The sequence below is a fragment of the Haliotis asinina genome, chromosome 4 (assembly GCF_037392515.1).
Source record: "Haliotis asinina isolate JCU_RB_2024 chromosome 4, JCU_Hal_asi_v2, whole genome shotgun sequence".
NCBI lineage: Eukaryota > Metazoa > Mollusca > Gastropoda > Lepetellida > Haliotidae > Haliotis > Haliotis asinina.
The window spans coordinates 52,235,616-52,259,948 of record NC_090283.1 but is presented as its reverse complement, the minus strand read 5'-3'; the positions used below and the strand labels follow the sequence as shown (position 1 = coordinate 52,259,948).

Genomic DNA, 24,333 nt, shown 5'->3' with positions numbered 1-24,333 from the left:
ATGTAATAAGTATGGCATCTGCGCATGTCTATCAATAGGGGTGTCACGATTCACTCACTCTTCGATTCGATTCGATTATCGATTATTAGAACTCGATTCGATTCTTTTCGATTCGATTCACATAAAGTTGATAAACAAGTAAAAAATGTTTTAGTTTGACTAGTTTCACTTTAATTTGAAAACTGTTAGTCTGTTGCAGAAAGTAAAATATAAATAACAGCAGTATAAACCAAGGAATGACTAGAATCCAAAGTACAAAGTGTTTAACATACATGTAGTCAGTCCTAGTCATAGTCCTTCACTGACCTTCAGTAATTTCACAATATGAGGATATTCAGCATAAGGCTCTGGCCATCAGCCTAGCCTACCAATGTCAAACAGTCAAGTTGAGTCAACAGTAACTCAAAATAAACAAATAAGAGATTCACTGGTAAAGTACAAACCATCTGAGACGATCATGGTCTTTGCCACTGACCAGGAAGACTAAAAGTCAAAATACACCTATTCAGGATAAAATCAAAAGGTTTTGTCTACCAGCCTAGTATGAGCCTACCTGGCTGCTAATGTTAACATTAACTCAAAACAACAAAGATGTTAACATCCCACAAAGTCACTGTTACAGATTCACTGCAAATCATCTGGAATGATCATGTTTTTGGCCAGGAAGACTAGCTGGTCAACATTGTTACTGCTCAGACATGCCCTCTGAGCAGTAACAATATCCCCTGCTGTGGAAAACACCCTTTCACTTGCCACACTTGTTGCTGGTACACTTAAACAACACTTGGCATACTTGGCTAAGAGGGGATACTTTCCCTCCCTCCCCCTCCACCACAGCAGTGGGTCCCCTTCAAGGACAAGGAACTCATCATTCCTGTAGGATTTCACTTCTGCATCCAGTCTGTCATATACACTCAGGCCCTCCTCTACTTTGACAACAAACACATCACCAAAGAGGTCACTAAGAGTAGAATGAGCTTCTTCTCTGTTTTCTGTTTTCAGCACTGGTTCTGTTGCCTCGGCTTGTAACTCTTCATTTTCAAGATCTGTTGTAGGCATACTAGGCAGAGTGGGAATTGCTGGGCCAGACTGCTCTCCTGGTTCTGCCTTGATTCTTACAGCCTGCAAATTAGGATTTTCACTATTTCATTTTTCATTTGCAAATATATATGGTTACATTTCCCATTATTTTACAAACTAACATGATGAAAATTAAACCAATGAAGTTTGAAAACTATGATATTTCCTCTGCCATCCTCCCATGAACCTAAAAATATTTTTGATATGGTCATACTAGATTTTGAATAAACTATATAAAAAATTATGACACATTGGTTTTGTTGTAATTTCAAATTAGAATTCATAATGCCAAGTTATTTACCTCAACTTGAGACTGGTGGAACTGAATGGCTGCGTCTTGAAGTGCCTGGTAAACCTTGTGTCTTCCTGCTTCATCTAGATAAGGCATGCTTTTGAACCTTGGGTCCACAGCTGAGGCTGTTAGAAGGTAATCTAGTACAGTACCTGTATACCTGAAAATAAATTTTCACAAATTATTGTTTGTTGAAATTGTTGTTGTCTAATGTATTGTTGATAAATTTATTTTCCAACCAATCTTACAATGATGTATATAATGATGTTTGAATTATTGTAAACTTGTTGGCATATTATTTTTGTGAAATTAGTTGATTTATTATATGTTTTCATGATAACTTGATAACATGTTTATTATATACACTTGTTACAATTTTAGGAATAGTTAACATTTACAAGTATTATGTATTTTATATTTATTTATTTTGCCATTCTTTTGTCATCAAAAATTTAAAATAAAATAAACTTGCCTGGATTCCAAGTCAGATCGAATGACCTTCTTCACATCAGCAACCAGGGTGTTGTCCTCAAAAGATTGCTTCAAGTGTTTCAGGAGCATCTCTTTGAATGGATGAATCATTGATACAGTTGGATGTGTTTGGCTGCACATCTTTGTAGTTACTGTTTTAATTGGCCTCAGAACTTGGAGAATGGTTTCAATGTTATGAATGTCATCATCAGACAAAGTGACCAGGTCTTTGATCTTTTTTTTCAGTTCCAGTATTGCAGCAAACACTGCAGCTTGCTGTTGCACATACCTCTCCAACATGTCATATGTTGAGTTCCAACGGGTTGAAACATCCATCACAAGTCTGTTTTTTGGCAGACCAAGTTTAGCATGCATGAGTGTAAGCGCACTTGTAGCCGAGGTACTTTTGTGAAAGAAACTCACCACTCGCCTCACCCTACCGAGTAATCTTTCCATCTGTGGCACTTTTAATCCACGCTGTGTAGCCAAGTTTAGAGTGTGAGCAAAGCAAGTTATGTGTGGCTCAAACAAAGTCTCTTTCACTGCCTTGACTATGTTGGCTGCATTGTCCGTTGTGACGGATGGCCCCTTCCCATTTCTCTCTAATTTCCATGTCTCAACAGTTTCCTTCAAACACTTGGCCAGATTTTCTGCTGTATGGGATTCAGGGAATTTGTGTGTTTCAAGAACAAAATTTTCAACTCTCCACTCTTCATTTACATAATGCGCTGTCACGGCTATGTAATTTTCTGTTTCCCTTGACGTCCATGAATCTGTTGTGATAGATACATTTTCTGCTTTTTCAATGGCCTTCATAACTCTATCCTTCACTTTGGTAAATAATCCAGGAATGACCGTTTGGCTAAAATGTGTTCGGCAAGGCAAGGCATATTTTGGTTCCAAAATCTGAATCATATTTTGAAACCCAAGTTTATCAATGGGGTTTATCAGTAGGGTCTCATATCATGAGCCAAATATCCACCTATTGCCTTTGTTATCGCAGTTTTGCGGTCATCCCCAAGCTTTGACTTAGCCACTGATTGGAATAAGGTTTGCAGTCCACTGGTACCACTAGTAATTGAACGCCGTTTGGCATCCCCAGACGCTGATTTCCCACCTAAACCATTCACATCGACATTGTGTTTTCGCTTGAGATGATTGAATAAGTTCGTTGTGGAGCCAGTTTTGCATGTAATATCAGTGTAACATGATTTGCAAGTGGCAGTTTCCTTTGACTCACCCCTTAACCCAAAGTATTCCCAAACTTTAGATTTTAAATTCGCCGGGGCATTTCGTAGCGAAGCTTCGTCAGCCATTTTGTTGTCAGGGGACATGTAGTTGAAATCACGTTTTCGTACGGTATTAAAATTGTGTATTGGCTTATGTTTGAAGTGAATCGATTAACAGCGTGTCAAATAGTTGCATATAATTCCTTTTCTTTGTGGTGAGAGAATTATCGCCAACACTGCAAATATTTAGAAATGTCTAAATACGAAACCAGTAATTGTATGTACCTTTACACGAGTAAAGTAAAATCAACAGTGATTGGTTAATAGGGCAACGAGCTATCCAATCAGCTTGCAAGTAACAGAACGTGAAGGAAAGCTGTCTGTTTTCTCGGACGATGCTTGTAGAACGATGACTTATTAGATAATTTGAATTAAATAAATTAGAAAAGCTGTAAAGTAAACTCTTCATGAATCGAATCGAAATTGAAAGATAACGAATCGAAATCGAATCGTAGTGCTACCGATTCGATTTTCGATGAATCGAATCGAATCGTGACACCCCTATCTATCAAGTACACTTCCGGGGACCCGTAAAGTGCAGTTTACCCCTTTAGGTGACTGGCCTTCTCCGACACATGCGTGACCAAGGTAACATTAATGTGAACTTTCTTGATACCAAAAACCTTGCATGTCGTCATTTTCGACAAGTTTTGAATGCCGAAATGAGATTAACGACAAGTTTTGAATGCCGAAATGAGGTTAACCTTCAAAGGAATTGGCACAATAGTAAAACAGGCCGAGCCTATTAATGAAGTCAGAGAAAATTCTATGGGATAAAAAATTCCTTGGTGACGCAAACTCGCAAAGTCTTGTTAACAGAATGTTTTTTTTACTATTGTAAACTTTTTGGACTAAGAGCGTGCGACGAGCACAGAAATTTGCAGGCTGAACAAATTCAAGTTGGTACTGATCAAACTGGGGACTACATGGAATTTAGAGGCACATCAGCGAAGAATTATAGTGGCGGTCTTGGCCATCGGTCATTCCAGTCTAAATCAATACGTCACCATTCCACTGGCGATCTCCCCAGACTGTATTCCTTGTATCTGTCGAAAATAGGAAACACGGGACCATTCTACAGAAGAGCTCTACCGGACAAAGAAGGCGAGAAAATGCGTTTCAGTAGTCAAGTCATGGGTGTAAATGAATTGAAAACTTTGATGAAATCTATGTGTCATGCAACAGCATTACAGGGATATTTCACTAATCACTCTGGAGAGCGAACATGCGCGACTCGCATGTACGCAGAAGGAATCGAAGAAATCATGAGAATCACGGGTCACAGAAGCACCGAAGCTCTCCGAAAATATAAGAGACCGTCACAGAAAATACTTTCTGCCATCGAAAACGTTTTGGATCCGCCTAAGAGGCTGGAAACGGAAGACACTACCGGTAGTCCTACGGTACCGGATGTAACAACAGCTAACGCGTTAGAAGAAAAGGCGTCAATCTCAATTGTTAATTTTTAAGATTATTCTGAACTGACTGTTTTAAACTTTCCTGGAGTTCATGCACAAAAACGTGCAGAGAATCGTGACTGTTAACAACGCTAAGGCTTTCTGTAAACAAACAGAAATTTGTGAGTTTTGAATACAATTCCTTATGCTCAATAATGCGGGGATATTATCCAAAAGCTGTAACATACTTTATATAAAGTCCTTATTAAAGAATTTTGGTACAGAAAATGTTTTGCCTCTGTGTTTAGTTCATTGCTGAAAAGAAAGAGAAACTTCAGCGTAAAACCAAAACAAATGTTTACAGAAAAAGACAGGATATTGGCCGCTTGGAACAGACTTAATATAGTCTGATGCTTCAGATGTGTCTGCTACAGCACATACAGTGGAAGCTGTCTAAACCGGCACTCGCTACAGCTTGGACTGGATACATTACCTGGCGTAGACAATGTGCCGGATTAATAGAGCAGATGGGACTGAGATTTTCAGCTGGTGTTGACAACTTACCGGATTGGACAAATGTCGGTTTTAATAGCTTCTAATGCTATGGAATGCCGAAACAGAAAGTGTCAGCCTATGTGGCAGTGTCATGACGTTATAATTGCTGCAGTTATTAGTTGACATGTATATAGATAACAAGATAAATACATGTAAGCTACATACTTGATTATATTAGTAACTTGCGGCTATGAGACACCCTCATGCTGAACAAAACCGCGTTTTGATTTTACAGGTAGATCGCAGTTACATGATAAAAACCTCATTTATCAATACGCGAAATAATAAAATATCATAATGCTAAAATATCAATGAAATAGCCAAACATTTATTATTTTTTTTCTTGAGTTAAAGTTCGTTTGAAACAAGAAACAAAAGAAAGGGTGGGTTTGCGTATGTGAAAGACGCGTTATCCATCTGAAATTGTCCAATACAAAGTTGACAGTGAAACGCAGAAGATTTTAGGGTGCTTCAACGGATGAGAAAAGTTTCACCAGACACGCTATAACTGCTTAAAGTAATTCAATCAAGGAGGTGATATGTCAAACTGCGATCGATAGGCTGTTCGCATATCACAACTGCAAGCGGGATAGTTTGTATCTCTGGTAACATTAGCAGAACAAAACTGACCTTTTATTTCGCCCCGGCTGGGGACTAGACAGTTATGTGTTTGTACATGGCGGGGTGTTTTACATTGACCAGTATACAGTTTTCATAATGTTATTTCAGAATACACTTAAAATACCCCTTCAACGTTTCGGAATTGTTTTGACAAAATGGTTTGGGATATTTGTTCTCCTGTGGTGTTTGCATTAAAATTGGAAGAAATATATAGGTGAAACCAACAGTCGGGTAGTAGCGAAATGGTTAAAAAATAAATGCTGTCTAGGAAACGACTTTAAATTTTCTAAGTCCAGAACTATATATTTCCATGCTTTTCTGCCGTAAATACAAACCACATAACGACCCTGAACTATTTCTGAACGGTACACCTTTTAAAGGCGTAAAGGAGGCCAGGTTTCTGGGTCTTATCTTTGATTCCCACGTTTTGCCGCATATTAAATCCTGCAAGGCTAAACGTCTGAAGGGACTTGTTAAAAGTTGTTTCCAATTCAAAATTGTGAGGGGTCAAACCACCCTGCTTCTCTTGTACAGATCACACCTTCGCTCCAAACTTGACTACGTCTCCATTGTATACGACGGAACCTGTAAAAGCAACCTCAAACTGTTAGATTCTATCCATCATCAAGGCCTAAGACTATGTCTTGGCTCTTTGAGAACTTCTGTGGACCGTCTCTACGTCGGTGAGCTATCCCTCACAAAACAACGTATAAAACTATCTTTACGTTATTCTTCTAAACTATACTCTAACACATCTACTGTCTCCGATCCGCTCTATAGGAAGTTATACGATAAGAAACCTTTTCTTGATCCGTCTCTTAGGCTAGGAAGTAAACTTTTCCTTTCTGCGGAAGGCATTGAGCTGGACAGTATCTCCTTCCAGTCTTCTTTCTTCTCCTCCTTGGCAATTGGAGAGGTCACTAGCCGACCTCAAACTAAAAGCATTAAAGCTTTTTGAAACTAATGACTTACAATATAAACAAGAATTTAATCAATTGAAAGGTAACTATAGCAATTACAAACCCTTATTTACAGATGAGTCCAAGGACGCTGGCTCTGTAGCTAGCTTGTATGTGCCTCCGTCACTGGATCCAGAACATTATCTTCTCAACTGCCAATTTTCAGTTTTCTCAGACGAAGCTAACGCTATGTTAACAACCTTATAATATATTAATAAACATCCCAAGCAATATATAAACTACTCAGACACGTGAATTCTTGTTATTAAAAATCTTTCCAGCAAACATCCACTTTTAACTGAAGTTTTATTGATTTTTATTGAAAAATAGATTTGTTACATGGCATGTCAGTTGTTAAAAAGTTTATGCTTGGCAGTTTGATTCAGTAACTCAGATTGTTAGTGGCTGTATCCTCAAAGGGGGTTAAATTATCGTAAAATTTAGACAAACCTGTAGAGGTTTCTAATTATTTGAAGAGAATCGTCCTTGGGGTACATCTAACGCTAAAAATGCTCACCTGTGAACTCCAGATTAGCTTCCGCAAGAGGCATTATGGGAGGGAACCGACAGGGAGCAACTGCACCGATAACCAACCTCAGAACTAAGCATGATATATATAGCACTGTAAAAGTGCAAACATAACCCCACCCACATTGTGATTTCTATAGAGAGCACCGTAAGCGGAAATGCCAACCTAAAACTGACAACAAATCTTACAAGATTGTCAGCCATGGGAGACATGCACTTATATGCAGTAATAACAGCGTCAATCAACCAAGTCTCACTCGGCCAGGGTGACAGGACACTTCACTGGAGAGAACATTATGGCCAAAGCGCGCTCTATGTAACAAAAATAAGGACACCATACAGTTACACCAAGCGACTAGCACGACATTTTGACAGACGTCAAATGTATACTACGACTATTGACAACTTGGTGCCAGTGTAACGTAAATATGCCCTGTTTCCAGGAATTGATGGTGTCCTGTGTGCACTTTAATAATTCGGACACTGAAAAGATTGCTGAGATATTTGGTAAGAGCAAACAGGCAGCAGAATGTCAAACAGTGCACTGAATGATAGTCGGCAATAAATGTCAAAACATGGAACGACTGTCATGTTTCAGGTACAAATGTAGGGAATACAGGAGATTACATCCTGTCCTCTGTCTGAAAACAATGCATTTCATATCGTATGATGCGCAAACGTACCAGATAATGAATATGTGGCTTTGATATGAAAACGGACATTCAGTCTATGAGCCGTCAATCAACCTAACGTAAATGTTGACAGGTGATGTCAAATTGATCAAATTCATTATGCACAACAATCATGTGTAAGTTATGTCAGTATCCATCATGGTAAACACTTTAAAACACTGCTGAACAAGGAAGTTATCAGAAACTGGTGTTAACTAGTGTAATAGTCATTGTTTACGCAAGTCAGACTTGCTTTCTATAAATAGCCACGAAGCAGGACTGTACACAAGAAATAGTCCTTGACAAACATTGTTCCTATCACCCAGAATTCAGAATGATTCCAAACAGAGGATAAAATTCTAGTTAGATACATGAAATACATAAGCCTGTAAAATCCTCCATGGATGTTAATAGCGTGGTAACACACAGTGGTAATTGGGTCATGTCTAACAAGTGCTGCTACCGCGAACGTTTAGTGCTAGATAAAACATAGCTGTCAACAGTGGATATGTGCCCCATAAAGATGACACAAATAACTGAACTTCAGAACCAGGTAACTGTCTGTGATGGTGCCAGCTTATTATTTACTTCAAGGTTAAAAATATGGATGGACATTGCAGGTAGATCGTGATATAACGAAAACAGGTGATGCTTTTGATGTTTACATTATGTTTTGGATACTTTTACTGCATTTATTTAGGTTCCATTACATTTCCCCGTTTCCACTAACCTAATACTAATACCTAAAATTTTTTTGGTGTCACTCGACATCTGTATTTATGGGTGACCTCTTCGTGCTTCAAGGTAGAAAGGCACATCAACCAATTGTCGAAGCAGGGAGTCGAGTTCGGAGTCCCTCATAGTGGCAAGAATGGCCATAATATTCAGTTGTCTGGCAGCTGTTGGGGGTAGATCGCTCTCCTTTTCTGTATGTGGCACCAAGAGTGAGTGAGTGTGTGAGTAAATATTTAACGTCACATCGGCAATGTCTCCGCCATATTGTGACGAGAACATTTACCAAAGAAAAGGACTATATATATATTATAAAATCTGTCGGTGAAGGACAGTAAAACAACTAGAATATCACAATTTGAATTAAAACTAGCATTGAAAGTTAAAACTAATATGACTAATCGGACAAGACAATATAAAAACAGGCTATAGATTGCCAACAACTGAAATGTAGATCACCACACATGGGGACTTATAGTACTTTTGCTACCTGCATGGACCCTAGTTGGATTTACATCATCCCTTCAGCTGTTAGCAATTTAGACACATCTGGCCAACAATTAAAATTACACAGATGCTACGATAAAGAACAGTGGAAAGTTTAAATTGACTGTGAATGTTTTTGGACTTACGTACCCTCTTAGGAGGACAATAATTTTACAATACTTCAACCCCCTTTGAGTGTACAGCCATTAATAATTAACAATCTAAACTACCAATAATTAAAATACATCTATCTACAGAACACACCATTCAAAACTCAACCAAAAAATCAATTTCTTTAAAAAAAACCCCAATAATTAAATGAGAACTAACGTTTGTAAAAAGATCCTTAACGGTTTGGACATTGAAATATTTATCCCTTGTGATGGAGAATTTACCATCACCAATAACTTATATTGGCAGAGCCGCATCTTGTGGAGTTCTTTCAGTTTGACCTTAGAGTCACCGGTGCCAGGAAGTCAGAGGAAGGTGTACTTGTCTAACAAATCTTGTCTACTAGTATTTGGAGTTGGAAGACTACGAGGCTAACGGCTTTCTATCTGGTGTCATGCCTGTCTATCCCTTTGGTGGCCAGAGGATGGAGGTCCCACCAAGACGAAGAGGACTTCCTCGCCTGGTCCATTACCTCCTCACAGCGGCAAACTGGGGCATGGCACCTGTCCCAAGCAGATTTTGTGCTTCCTTCATAACACTGGTCAGGTCAGTCGATGGTGTTGTAATGCACTGTTTCTTGGCACTTCCTGAGGGCTTCTTTCCCAGGGTGTGACGCTTCGGAGGATGAAATGTAGTTGGTTTTGATGTCCAGGTCATGAGAAAACATGTTTAACTCCGGATATAACAATGTCGAAACCGAGCTGTGTGTTGCAGCCATCAAGTATCTTGGGCAGGTGGGCAAGGTCAACTGGTGTACATAGTCTGGATGGTCTCTTGGGTGTTTCCCTTCCAACTAGTAGGAAAAGGTTTCTGTCAAAAATCTCATTAATCATTTTGTCCTTCAAGATGTTGGGAGTCAGATCAAGTCGAACCCAGTTTGGAAGACCACCCGTAACTGGGAAGATCAGAATATTGTCCTCCTTCACTACTTTTACGCCACACAAGAGGTAATGTGGGCCTTGAATCACTGGTGCCTCGGGATCATATGTCTCAACAGGATTATGGCTGGTGAGGTCATCATCGAGGGTTAGCTCCTACTGGAATATCCAGTGATTGTACCTCTGGGGAGAAGACAGGTTCCAACCAGTTTCCCAATCCTGCTTGGTCCGATGCATGTCAGAGCCACTGGATCACAATCTCCCTCGCCTTTACTGCTGGTTCACTTCCACAGCAAAAATAAGCTGGTTTCCGGAACACTGAAACCGAGAAGAAACGTCATGGAAACCAACATTTCCAGTTGGTTTCCAGGGAGTTTCCTATAGTTTCATTGTGGTTTCCATGCAACTGAAACTGCACCATTTCAGGATGGTTTCCAGTTCGTTTCATTACCCACTCCTCCAAACGGGATCCAGTTGGTTTCCATGTACGAGTTTATTGTAGGTTTCAACCTGGTTTCCATGTATGAGTTTATTGTAGGTTTCAACCTGGTTTCCATGTATGAGTTTATTGCAGGTTTCAACCTGGTTTCCATGTATGAGTGTACTGTAGGTTTCAACCTGGTTTCCATGTATGAGTTTACTGTAGGTTTCAACCTGGTTTCCATGTATGAGTTTATTGCAGGTTTCAACCTGGTTTCCGTGTTGTAGTTTCCAACCTAGTTTAATACCTAGTTTCCATGAACTGAAACTTGCTCGTGTCGGCCCTTTACCCGGTCCTCCGGAAAAGATGTTGTTTCATATCTCACATGTAGCAAATCAGGTATTTTACACAATTGCATAATGGTAAAAGGCTTCAGGATGACAAACAACAGAATAAAACACAAATTCATTAAAAGTTTATTTATATTCAACAATATGTTTGTAAACAAATAATATTCGGAATATTCCTAGTTTGAAAAATGTTAGCTCTTTCCCCAAGAGAGGAAGAACTGTGTGCTTCTTCTCCGGCCAGTCAATCGTTTCACAGCCTTCCTGCTTTCCAGCTTCCGAAATTTAGAAAGCAAACTATCAGTACAAACAAGCATTCGTCTACGATATCCATGGCTAGAGAAAAGAAAACTGTCAAACATTGCTTGAGGTGAAATACACTGAACCCCCATGTCCGATAAGCGAAGAGATCAAAAAGTATAAACTGAGCATTTGACATCAAAAGTTTCAATCGCAGAACATCTTATTGATATATGATAGAGTGCAGAGACATGAAGAAATTCGCCTTTGAAAGCCATAATTTATTTTCTGAATGTTACTTACAATGCACATGATGAGTATAGAACTACGATTTATCCGTTATTGTGAAAAGACATGTTTTCTTTACCAATATTGTGGAGTCATTCAGGCAGACAAGCTATGAATATGGGGTCACAAGCATACGCTGCAGCATAATGTGCTGCATAATATTTAAAACTTTTTAAGCTGTATTTTTCAAAGGATAAATTGCACATTTTAAACAGTGTTCATTTTGAAATTCCTTGAATGTACATAGAAAGAATCCAAATTAACTTGATATTTTAAAGGTTTCCTTAACATTTTTAATCTCTGCAAGATGTCAAATGACTAGAATACGTTTACTTACTCTGAACTTTTTGCCGTTCTTTGCATGCAAACCTTGGGCCTATGTTTTCCCCACACCTTCATAAGTGATCCATCTTGTTCATCCAAACCCATCAAAAAGCTTCTGAAAGGAGACATGTGCATGATGCATAACTATAAGTGAAACATGTTTCCAGTTGGAGGTTACAAGAATATTGACATGCGCCATGCGTTTTTACTGATTCCTAGGATTTACATTATTTGGTTATGTTGTATGTGCATTATGTACTGGACGGTTCAGGTTATACATACCTTTTGTATGTCAAAATGAGTTGGTCCAGACTGCCGTCTTCAGTTTTTCCAACACTGTCCTCCTTTATGCTGGAAACATAGAAATGCATCGATTAAAAAAAGTCAGGAATTGTCATATTGCACTCTTGAAAACAATAAAGTGTCGAATAAAAAGAATAAATATCAATTTGCAAAGTGTAGAATATGCTAGATGAAAAGAATCCAGGTCAGCAAATTCATATACTATTTTGGGTTGGCAATCCATCATTGTGTACCCATATGTTCTTTATATACTCTTCATAACCTTTTCTGTGGGACTAACACAATCCACATTTCTTCATTCAGAGTTCGTTAAATCTTGATATGATAAGCATAACACTACTTACATCAGATGGCAAATCTAAATTAAATCATAAATCAATAATATAAAACTCTTCAATATTAGTTTGAAAACATTGTGAATTTCAATTTTGAAATTTCCCTCAAACAATGCACCAAATCTGGTCAGAGAATGCCTAACCTAAAAATGCAAAATGACACACTATTCCCGACTGCATTGTTTTCAAACGTGCAAATATCAAAAGCAATATGAAAAGGATTTCGTAAATAAATATTCGTATTTATAAATACGTTTGAAGTTATTTTGAGTCGTAACAAGCACAATAGCAATAATATACCAGAGAAATTTGTGATTTATTTTTTTCTTGCAAAGATAATTCATTAACACATTGAACCATTTTAATCGTGTGTGAGCTGATCTAAATCACAGTAATATTGAGTTCTTGAATTAACCGAGTGCTGAGTGAAGGAAGCCATACATCTCTCTTGCTAAGAATTCGACACGCATTTGTTTACCGAGGTCCATCAAGTCTAAACTTTCATATGTATTGTAGTAGTTACTTATTTACGTTAAACATTACGAATAACATGTGCTATTGCTTATTTCAAGAAAATAACACTGTACCTGACCAGATCGTGGAATGTTCCTTTTCTCCCGCGGCGATCGACGACTGCTGCTGTTCTCAATTTTTCACGTATCCGAATCTCAAAAGCTTCCATTGTAAATGTCATTGCCAGTCTCTTGAATCAGATAACACGGGCAAACGTAGGAATACTGCACTGTGTTGACTTCCTTGTCGTCGTTACTGGACATACCGGGTGAGAACTGCTTTCAAAATAGTCGTCTCAAAACTTGGGATCAAGTGACAAAATGGCGGCAACTGTGCGTAGAGGCATTGTGGGTAATAAGAAATACCTGATCCTTTTTCGATTGGCGGGTACGAAATCCTTCTCTGACCCAAGTTGGATGTGATTTTAAGACAAAGACTGAAAACGACCACTTCAGTACATAAAACTGTTGCTTTCATAAAATGTCACGAGTTCGCGTGCCCATGGATTACCGGTTCATAACTTCCGGGTTTGTCTGTCAACACCTGACTCAGGTAAGTTCTATTGTTTTTACAGCTAGCTAATTTTGATAATAGGAGCCTGTTAAGTGGGGACTGCCCCAGTGAAGCCGACACACGTACCCCGACACACTAATGACCTGACACTGATTAGTTGTCAAGTATTTGAACTCAGTGTCAAAGTATGCCAACTATAAATGCTTTTAACGCTAAACTTTACCGCACTGCCTCAGTTTATTGTATTATTCACGTATATTCTGCATAAATATCATCATGTATGTACCGAACTGACAATTGTTTTAATGACTTATACTAATCTTCCTAAATGCTTATACTCTTTCACATTCCCAGGAGTTGGCAGTCTATAGCCTGTTTTTTTATATATATTGCATCACTTACCTTTTAATTATTAATATATATCTGAACTATTGCTAAAGTGGCTTTAATTTTATTTATTTTTATACAATATATTTACTGAAAGGAATACAAGCCCGTACACAACTCAATGATCCAATAAGTTATAATTAATATATAATAAAAGTTTGAGCAATGTTTCTATGCAGAGTCAACTCACCTTTCATTCTTGTATATAGATATCACTGTTTTATTATTTCTTTTCAGATAAAGAAAGCGTCTGATCCTCAATTTGACAAAGCAGACAACCGAAACCTGGACTTGCCCCATTCATCCCAATCTAGAGAAACGGAACTAAGTGTGCCTAGCACCATTTGCATGTTTAGTGCGGTTATTGTGAAGTTTGTGTGCATGGTAGTTGGAATATGATGCTTCATTACATTACGAATAAACAAGAATGTGAAGGAAAAAAGTGTATAGTTTGTTCTTGTATCATCAGTTTGAAGCCACATTTAATATTGTGATATCCACAGAATGATGCGTCAACAATTTACTTTTGTTGTCTTGTTCATCTAAGCAAAGAACCGAATCTACTATTCCTTCCCCAGGCACATTCAGATGGATACTGAATGGACACCAACTGGATGTCAGGATGGTAAACAATTACACATTTTATGTTACTTAGTTCAAAACAGCTCAATGGAAACCAACATGAAACTACATTTTCTACTTTTATGTTGGTTTCCATTTAGTGAGATCTGAGAGTTGCAAATTCCAGGTATGGAAACCAACAAGAAACCCCCGAACTTAGTTTCATTTTGGTTTCCATTTACAGAAATACCAAAATCACATTTCCAAAATGGAATCTAGTTGGAAACTCAGTTAGTGAGTTCCAGAGAATGGAAACCAACTGGATTCCGCAATTACCCACCTGGAAACCAAGTCATTTTTGCAGTGTTCAAGAACACTCGATGGTACGAGCGTAGTCCTTTGGATGTAAAGAAAACAAGTATCCAGTGGCCTCAGTTAACAAAGAGGTGTCAATGTCTTCATCTTGATGTTCGGCTTGGACATGCATCTTCAGAAGCCCAAGCCCAAAGAAACGTTCTTCCTTCGCCCCACCAGACAAAGAGAACCCGTAGGGCACCATGGTCATCTCTTGCCACGTGATTCTTCAACGCCGTCTCGGAAGCACAGATGGAGGGACGCATCCAACAGGTGAATTTCCCCATTGCTGAAATAATATATTTAATATTAGTAGTTGACCATGACTGGTACAACCTTCATATATATAGCATATGTGGATACGTGAGCCCTGTCAAGTATGTTCAGTTTATTCTACACTCATTAGTCCCTAAAGCTATACCTGACAAAAACAATGTCAGAAGCTCCAATATGATACCAATATCCATTCTTATTTCCAGATAAATATAATTCTGGTAGGTGCCCTCTTACACATTTGGGTTTAAAGGTACACGTGTATATGTGTCCCAGTGATTTGAACTTGCCATTTTGCGGTAGTGTCCAAACGTTAGACAACAGAAAAGATGCTTCTCCAATACCAATCTAGGACAGCATCATCATCTCGGACATGAACATAAGTTATCCAGCACATCTTAGGGCTGGCAAACATCTTCTGGATATATTTAACAACCAGTTCAACCAGGGAGCAACAGATAAGAATTTCATCAGGCGGAAATAATGTTTATTGAATTGACTGTTCTCTGTAAATATTTGTTCATCAGAAAGTAATGGAAATCATAGGCCTAGTCTCTCTTTTTGTATCTGGTGATCCATCTGGTAAAATTGCGTCTCAAGTATGAAGTTCTCCACTACTCAAGAGAGTGTTCTAAAGACACCCAGATGAAGTTTACAACTTCTTTGATGAGCCAGGTCCTCCTTTGAAGCATGGTGACATGTCATGTTGTAACGCGGTAAGCAAAGCCTCTAAGGAATTATAGGAATATTATGATATTGTGCCAGAAGATTTGCCAGCATTTGAAAATCATGAGCATGAACCAAATAAAAACCAAAATGCACAGCTACTTTTTTAGAGCTGCCATGGCTTTGAACAAACATATATTTCTTGACAATTACTAGAGCAAGTATTATTCATACAAACAGGACCAAAATGTTTACATCCATTTTGAGTATGTCATCATTTGTTTCAGAAACTCTACATGCACTAGATGTGATGGATTTCTCTGATGAATCCGACTACGATGAAAATGATCTTCGGAGAATGGCGAACTTTGAGTTTGAAGCAGAAGCAGATTCTGGAAATAAGGTAAGTGACAATGAACAAGCATCAGTGAAACAGTTTGTAGATGATCTCAATATTAAAGTGAATAGTTATTGGTAAGGCGTACATTGGGCATAAATGGAACTAAACAAACACAAGTGTAATACCATTCACAATAGACATGTTAATGACAAGATAGACACTTAATCTGTTATAAGTTTAATAAGAAATGTATGTCACAGGAACAAGTTTATTATTTTATGTATTTCTCACCATAAAAATCAAGTGAAATAAAGTTTGTTGACACTTAGGAGTTAGATTATCGATGGTTAAAATTGGTCCAATACCATGTTTATGGCCATGCGAACATTTTGCGGCACAATTGTCAACAGTTCATGATCAAGATTCATCCTACCAAGGAAATATATCAGTGCAGTATCTCACACGGGCAATAACTCTGAGATGTAACACTTCCTATGACGAAATAAAATGATAATATACATTTCCCTTCTATTCCAAATATCCAAAATATCAATTTTCTGTTCATTTAGATTATCTAGTTAACAAATGAAACCATTATTTCAGGTATGTATATTTCCTAAAAAAAAGTCATATCAACTGCTTTCAGGCTGCTCCAAAGGACCCAGCATTGTCAACTGAAGCAAGACGGCCAAGTTCAGGATATTTTGGTGTCATTCAAAACCGATGGTGCCTTAACACCACAACAGCGGAGCATTACTGAAGGCATTGCTTTTCTTCCGAGATGTCCTGAGGAAGGATCAGCACCACAAAGTAAACAAACTTTTCACTGAGTGTGGCGCAGGAAAGAATGTGAAAGATGAAACAGCTTTCCAGAAAAAGTTCCATGCCTACCTTTTGACACATGATTATCAAAAAGCTTCCTGTGAACTGTTCACACCTTCCCCTGTGAATAAGTTTCTGTTTGTGGCACATTATTGCATCCATAAGGATAGGTGTCACTGCAGCTAAGGAGTCAGCGGAATCACTCAAGGTGGACTCAGGGGGTTCAGTTCAGATGGATGTCACTGAGGGTGAAGCTGATGTACCAGAATCTGGTTATTCTAAAGTGAGGTATGTGGCCGGATTCACAGTGGCTAAACTGAAAAAAAACACTATATGAACCTCGTTAGGAATTCACTTCATGCCCTCAGAATTAAACTTGATGTCAACAGCAAGCTGAAAGTGGACATGCTTCAGTGTCTAACAATTCCACATGCGGACATTGTTGACAGAACAAAGTATCCTGCTAGCCTTGCAGAAGTGTCCAGGAAACAGAATGTGAGATTTGGCCTCTCCACAATCTCCGATGAATGTTTTGAATTTTTCATTTCACTGGAAAAGAAAAGATTACCATTGTATGGCCAGAGGTATTTGGACCAATACAAATCGGATTTATTGACACATATCCATTCGTGTGTTTTGGCTGATACATCTTTATTTCAAACATTTGCTGGCCTGTTTCTAAAGTTTAGCTTGGCATGGTTTCCAGCAGAGCGAGGTGACATCAGATGCATACTGGAAGATCTTACCCTTGGATGCAGCATTGTTACAGGGCTGTACACCCAGATTGTGAACAAATACTTGAATGTCACAGATTCAGAGGGTAGAAGGAAATTGCTTCATAGAAAGGGGAGGATGAAGATTTTGGAACATCACAAGCAAGTTCTTCTGAAAAAGACATCCCAGGCTCAAAGACAAAGTCTGTCTTGGTCAACTTTGATGGATGATAAGTCAAAAGGAAAGCAAGCTTCACATTTGAAGTTAAAAGGCAGCGTGATTCAGGATGCAAAGCAGTTGGCTATATTCACTAAGGAAGAGCTCATCCGTATTGGTGCAGGATATGGACTCACCCTAAACATGTAGAAAAAGAAGGACATTCTAATTGAGAGTTTGTCAGAGTGTATTCAACAACCAGACACACTTCGCAAACCTGCTATGCTGGACAGGTCATCTGATGAGCAGAAAGAAAGCATGACCTGTCCAGGAGAAGAGACTGCATCGCATGACAAAGCAGAAATGGCAAGTGGAACTAAGGGCAGTAGAAAGGGGGTGGGAAAACGGAAAGGAAAAGGAAAGGGAAAAGCAAGAACTAGCACTAGAAAAACAAGTGTTGCTCTTGAGGGAGAACAGGATTCATGTACTGTTTGTGAGGCACCATGGTGTGACAATGATGAGGAACAATGGATCAGCTGCAACAAATGTGACCAATGGTACCATCGATCTTGTGGGGGAATTAAGTATGGAAAAGACTGGGAGAAATTCTCTACTGAAGAGGTCCCATGGTTTTGTCCATTCTGCTTAATTTGCTGTAGAACAATTGTATGTTATGAGATGTATTGAACTGAAAAAGGAGGGAAGCACACTTACTTTGTTATATTCTTGATTTTTTGCAGAGCTGAGGAAATGACATTGCAGCAAGGGTAGATGTTCTCTTTCTTCAAGAAGCATTGGACTTGTTTGAAATGATGGTCTGTGAAAGAATGATGCTGTTGGTGGCACTGCTGTACTGGCTGTAGTTAGGGTTGGCTCCTGCCCCATGATAAAGACCTCTCTGCTGTGAGAATAGGTTTTCCACAAGGTCACTGTTAATGTGCAGTGGTGTCCCTACATTTACGTGTAGGGACTTTCGTAGCCACAGACACCAACTTCAGAAATCTAACTATGAGATAAGCAACATCCTCCCTTGTTTCCCAAGACATGAGGTTCCGGGTATTGCCATATTTCTCCCATGATGTGAACCAATTGAAAATGTGCCTTAGCTTGTTTATCCTCATATCACTTTCACAGGTTATGGGTCTGCTGTCATGGAAAATGCTGATGAGTTGACTTGTTTGCTCAAGAAGACTCACAGCGCCTTGAAGAATGGATCCCTTCTCGCGTCGGTGACTTTGGTAGTGTCTCATCAAATTCAGCATATTGTCATCCAGCACCTCTTCTACCAAGTGATTACGCATTTTCTCAGCCTGGTTAGGGTGGATGTGCTCATTGCTTAGTTTGTGATGGATAGACAAACCGTGCTGCTTGTCCCATGTGTAGCTGTCTTCCCACATCTTCCAGAGAACAGACATGCCATCTACGAGCAACTCCCTAGTGTTCCATGCATCAGTTCCGCTCTTCAGTATGCTGTTGCGGATCTTCTTGAAGAGGTGTGATGGATCTGCAAGGAAGATGACAGGCTCATCGCTGCATGGATTGAATGCTGCCATGTGATCGTCAACAGGTGAATGAGAAAAATGTGTCTTGCTAAATGCACGATTGTTTGAGACACCATCAATAGAACAGTAAAGAACTTTAAAGTACCACTCCTCAAGCTTGGCAATGACATCCCAGAAACTGGAGTACACTTGCGCAGCACTGGCCTGTTTTGTCGGATAATGTGCAACCAGGAACCGAAAGCCTGTCAAACCATGAAAGATGAATTGGCGCACATGGTTGGCTAACTCAGAGCTAGAACCTGTCTCATCTGCCGATCCAACCAGCTTGATGTAACCATTCTTCCGGACAATCTGGAGGTCTTCTTGAATTGACATTTCATCAAGGATTAAGCCACCGTAGTAACCATGTGTAGGTAACTCTTCATGCCTTGCCTGCAGGTACATCCAGCGGAATGCATCTGAGTTTATGCCAGGACCCTGTTCAACTGCATTTTTATATCGAGACAGTGTGCGTGTGGAGGGCATTACTATGCTTGCACTTTGCAGTAGTTGTTCATATGTTTTAGGACTACGTGTCCACATGGCCAGAGACAGCTGGATTATACTGCTATCCCACCTTCGACCATGTTTCTCTTGTGATTTAGAGAATTAGAAAGTTGAGACTTAATAAGTTTTAGTTGATTGTGTGTAAGATAGGGTGCCTTATCTTTCAACATGGACAATATATCCCTGATGGTATAGGAATCATGTGTACGCACTGGGAGGGTGTTGCTGGGAACTCATTGACAGTTTTGTGCTCGTAGTTGTATTAGTATCATTTCCATTTAACACGTCACAATTTAATTCTGGACTCACAAAAGTCCAGAAACTCTCAGCACTCTGGCCACTTTCTGTTCAGGGATCTGACTAAAATAAACATGCAGTTCTTACTAATACATGGTAAGGATGAAGAAATTGGAAAATTTTTTTTCGAAAACTTAATATTTAAACATGCTCGCCCATGGGTCGGCCCATGGGATAGAATGTGCGATTTCGCTCAGAATGTATGTTTCGGAGGTTGCAAATGAATGAAACCATGTTTATAACACTCGTGGCACAAAAATATACTCGCTGTGACTTAATTCGCCTAATTTAGAGACATTTTAAAAACATTTCGCCCATGGGCGAAGAAGCATTGGGCCCATGGGCGAGAGTTTCTTCTTTTGCTTTAAAACTCACGTTTTTTCAGGGTTGAAGGTTGTAATTGAATAAAGGTTTGTTTATAAGTATCATAACTCAAACATGAACCAATTGTAACATAATTCGGCTAATTGAAAGCGATATAAAAATGTCTCGCCCATGGGAGAAGAAGCATTTGGCCCATGGGCAAGTATTTCTACTTTTATATGAAATTCATCTTCTTTTCACGCTTGAAGGTTGTAAATGAATTATATCACCTGTCTAAGTATGGCCACTCAAGTCAAGTTACTCATTGTGAGTTAATTGAGCTAATATAGAGCAATATCAAAATAACCCGCCCATGGGCGAAAGAGTATTTGGCCCATGGGCGAACATTTGTACTTATGGTCTAAATTCTTGGATTTTCAGAATTAAAGGTTGTAAATGAAAGTAACTATGTTTATAAGTATCATGACATAAAACTTTAGTTCTGCTAAATAAGAGTGATGAAAAAATACACCCCCGAATTCCATGGGCGAAAATACATTTGGCCAGTGGGTGAGAATTTCAACTTTTGCTCCAAATTCATGAATGTTCAGGTTAAAATGTAGTAAATGAATGACACTATGTCTATAGGTATCATGGCACAAAAAAATCAGCTCATTGTGACTTAATAATTCGTCAAATTTTAGTGCAGTCTTAAAATATGGGCCAATGTTTTTTTCGCGTTGAAATTGCCATTTGTCATTGGAGAAAGAATCCAAAATAAATAATTCAGAAGGAACATGATTTATTACTAAAACAAACGCCACGAGCATATATATATATATATATATATATATATATATATATATATATATATATATACTGGCGATGACTAAATATCTGAGGGCAAGTGACATGTCAGGAACTGAAATACATCAAATACTTATTACATGAATGAAGACTGAACTGAAATCCATATCGTGAAAACTATATTTACATGAATATAGATGATGACTATAGCATACGTATATGGGCATTTTTCACAAAGTATATTATATTCCTATCTCAGTGCAAGTTAACTCGTCAATCAGTCACATATATAATCACATATGTACAATCGCATCAGCTAAGATTATATACATACTCACAAATATCAATATGTTTACACATTAAATTAAATGCCAGAGAAGACAATGCACATCGGATAACCTTACGGAAGCTCGAAATATAAGATTACCCACGTACAAGTCCTGGTAACCAAGATGGTTCCTACAAGAGCACGAATATATCACAGGCTGGTCAAACTCGTACACATAAAATACCTTGCGAAAGATCGAAATTCAAGGTGATATCATGTGCACATTATTATTATGTGAAAATGTGAAACTGACAGACACGGTTCACAATCACAGTACACGCACATCAATGTTTTTAAGGTAATGTTACATGACAAAAAACATATCTTAGTAAATAGTGTGCTTAGTGGCTTCCCTAAATGAACAAGAATACTTTCACATGACAAAAACTTTTATAAAACAAGTTCAAAGAAAACTTTTAAAATGTATATTCGCTGTACTTTCATGTGCAAACAAAATTTGACAAAAGACTTATTGCACACAGGGATTAATATGACGTTTAAAAGCTTGTTTGTGGTATTTTCTTGATACAGCTATTACGCCCTCCTCTTCCTTTGAACAGACACCTGAAAATCAAAATCCAAAATCACTATAGACATCAGGAAGAAGTTGAACAAGAAACACAGAACATCCTGAATATAAATCGGAAGCAATGTCTCTAGAGCATGGACTATCACGTGAGCTTAATATCAAAATAAGTGAGTGAGTGAGTTTAGTTCTACGCCGCTCTCAACAATATTCCAGCTATATGGCGGCGGTCTGTAAATAATCGAGTCTGGGATAGACATTCCAGTGATCAGCAGCATGGGCATCGATCTGCACAATTGGGAACCGATCACAGCGAACCTGCCCACCCGATCCCGGTAGTCGAATCTCACGACACGCATAGTCGCCTTTTACAGCACGCATGGGTTGCTGAAGACCTATTCTGCCCCGGGACCTTCACGGGTAATGTCAAAATGACTCACTCAAAATGCACGTTAGGGATTAAAATGAGTTGGGATTATGTTTGAAGTGAAAATACACAGTGCACTATACATTAAAGTATGTATTCACGAACCTGGGACTTTCTAGATATTTTCTGTTGACTTTTCTTCAGTGCTGCCAACAAATTTTCTGGCAATGTCCTTTCTTCTGTTGGAGCAGCATTGTACTTTTTGAAGTCCGTGAAGTTTACTTCAGGATGAAGTGTAGTAGACAGAGACTGTAGATAGCGTTCCCAGTCATCTACTTCAGACGGACTGAGACGAGCTGACTCTTTCCATTTGGGAAGGTCTCTGTACATGGCACTTCTAATATCTTCGATAGCGGTACAGAGTGGCCTTACAACAGATAGATGTGGGTTCATACCCGTTAAGTTCATGGGTATTTCTCTGTACATTTCATTCTGTAGAGGCCAGTCTTTGTAGGCCAAAGTAAGCTGGCTGCCTTTCATATAGATTTTGAACACGTGAGGTGTGGAATGTCCTTTGAGTGCATCACAACCAGCAAACATGGCTCTGAAGTCCCAGACAGACCTGAGGAGTTGGGAGTGGGAATTATCAGGCCGATACGCGGATTTTAAAACATCCAACAACTTGTCAACAGTTGGAGCGGACTTGTGGTGGAGGGCCTGTGAAAACTTAGAAAACATCTGATCTATGTCTTCGTGTGTATGTCCGACCATCAGGAAGTTCAGCTTCACCTTAAAGAAATAATGATTCATTTTAACGATAACAGAATTGCATTATCCGTCACGTGAGGTTCATTGAAGACGTGGCATGTTACTTTACTGGAATTATTTTCTATGTCTTACCTTCTTGATCAGTTTAAGCTTCACGAGATACCCGAGGAAATATATCACTGTCACATTCTTATTATCCTTTATTAACTCATCTCATCAATATATATGACACTGAGCAAACTTCCCGTTACATATCATTGATTGTGGGACAGTTGGAAAGAATGGCAATGCAGTGGCAGCTTAGTTGTTCGGTGCACAGAGTTCTCACATTTGGATTGTTGGGCGGAAAAGAGGAATGTCAGGTTCTGGCGTTGTATCCGTCCGCTGCGTGCCCCAATAAAGTAACTGTTGAAGTAAGTTGAAATATTTCTATCATAAACTATACTTATATTTGATCGTGCTTTTGCGAAATATGTACATCAATGGGAATTCTTGGTTCTAAACATGCAGTCTGAAAAGTACGTAATCTATAGAATGCACATAAATACAGAATAATATTTGTTCTCGTTAAATCAATTATAAAACCCTTATTTTCCTTTTTGAGTGTCGTACACATTTACTGTTTCCTTTTTCCAGCTGGACAGGGGTATCAAGGATGATGTGAAGAAATTGAACTGCTTGGTGACGAAGTACACGGGAAACGACATCTTTCTAGATGATTTAATCTTGGCTACTAACGCTGCAGAATTCGTCCGGACTTTAAAGTTATTAATGATTAATGGGAATATCAGTTTCTGCAAAGGTAAACGAACACGCTTATATAAATCAGTATGGTTTCAATGGTGGTATTCATTAACTTTGCTAGTTTTGATTAGTTACACAATCTAAGCGGGTGGCACATCATGTTAACATATGTCAAATTGTGCAATTGATGGACCAGGCATGTATTATAATACAGCTTGTTCAATAAACAGAGCAATCAGCGACAAGCATGGCAGCTGCTGCTGAACCAGTGGGTACGGAGGAATCACCTGATACTGACGGCAAGGAGTTGGACATCAACGACTTTCAGGCCGTTGTGGAGGTAATTAAGATCATTCCATCACATTATTTCCGATTTCTTTGAGCAGACCCCGTTCCCACTGAAAGATGTAAATACCAAATACGAAAATTGATGTATTTGTTGCAGACATTTCGGGGAC

At 38.8% G+C, this 24,333-nt stretch overlaps 1 pseudogene; it reads right to left on the bottom strand.

Moving 5' to 3' along the window:
• Window positions 1-18,405: 18,405 nt before the first annotated feature.
• Window positions 18,406-23,838, bottom strand: LOC137282084 (uncharacterized; annotated as a pseudogene).
• Between the last annotated feature and the right edge of the window lie 495 nt (window positions 23,839-24,333).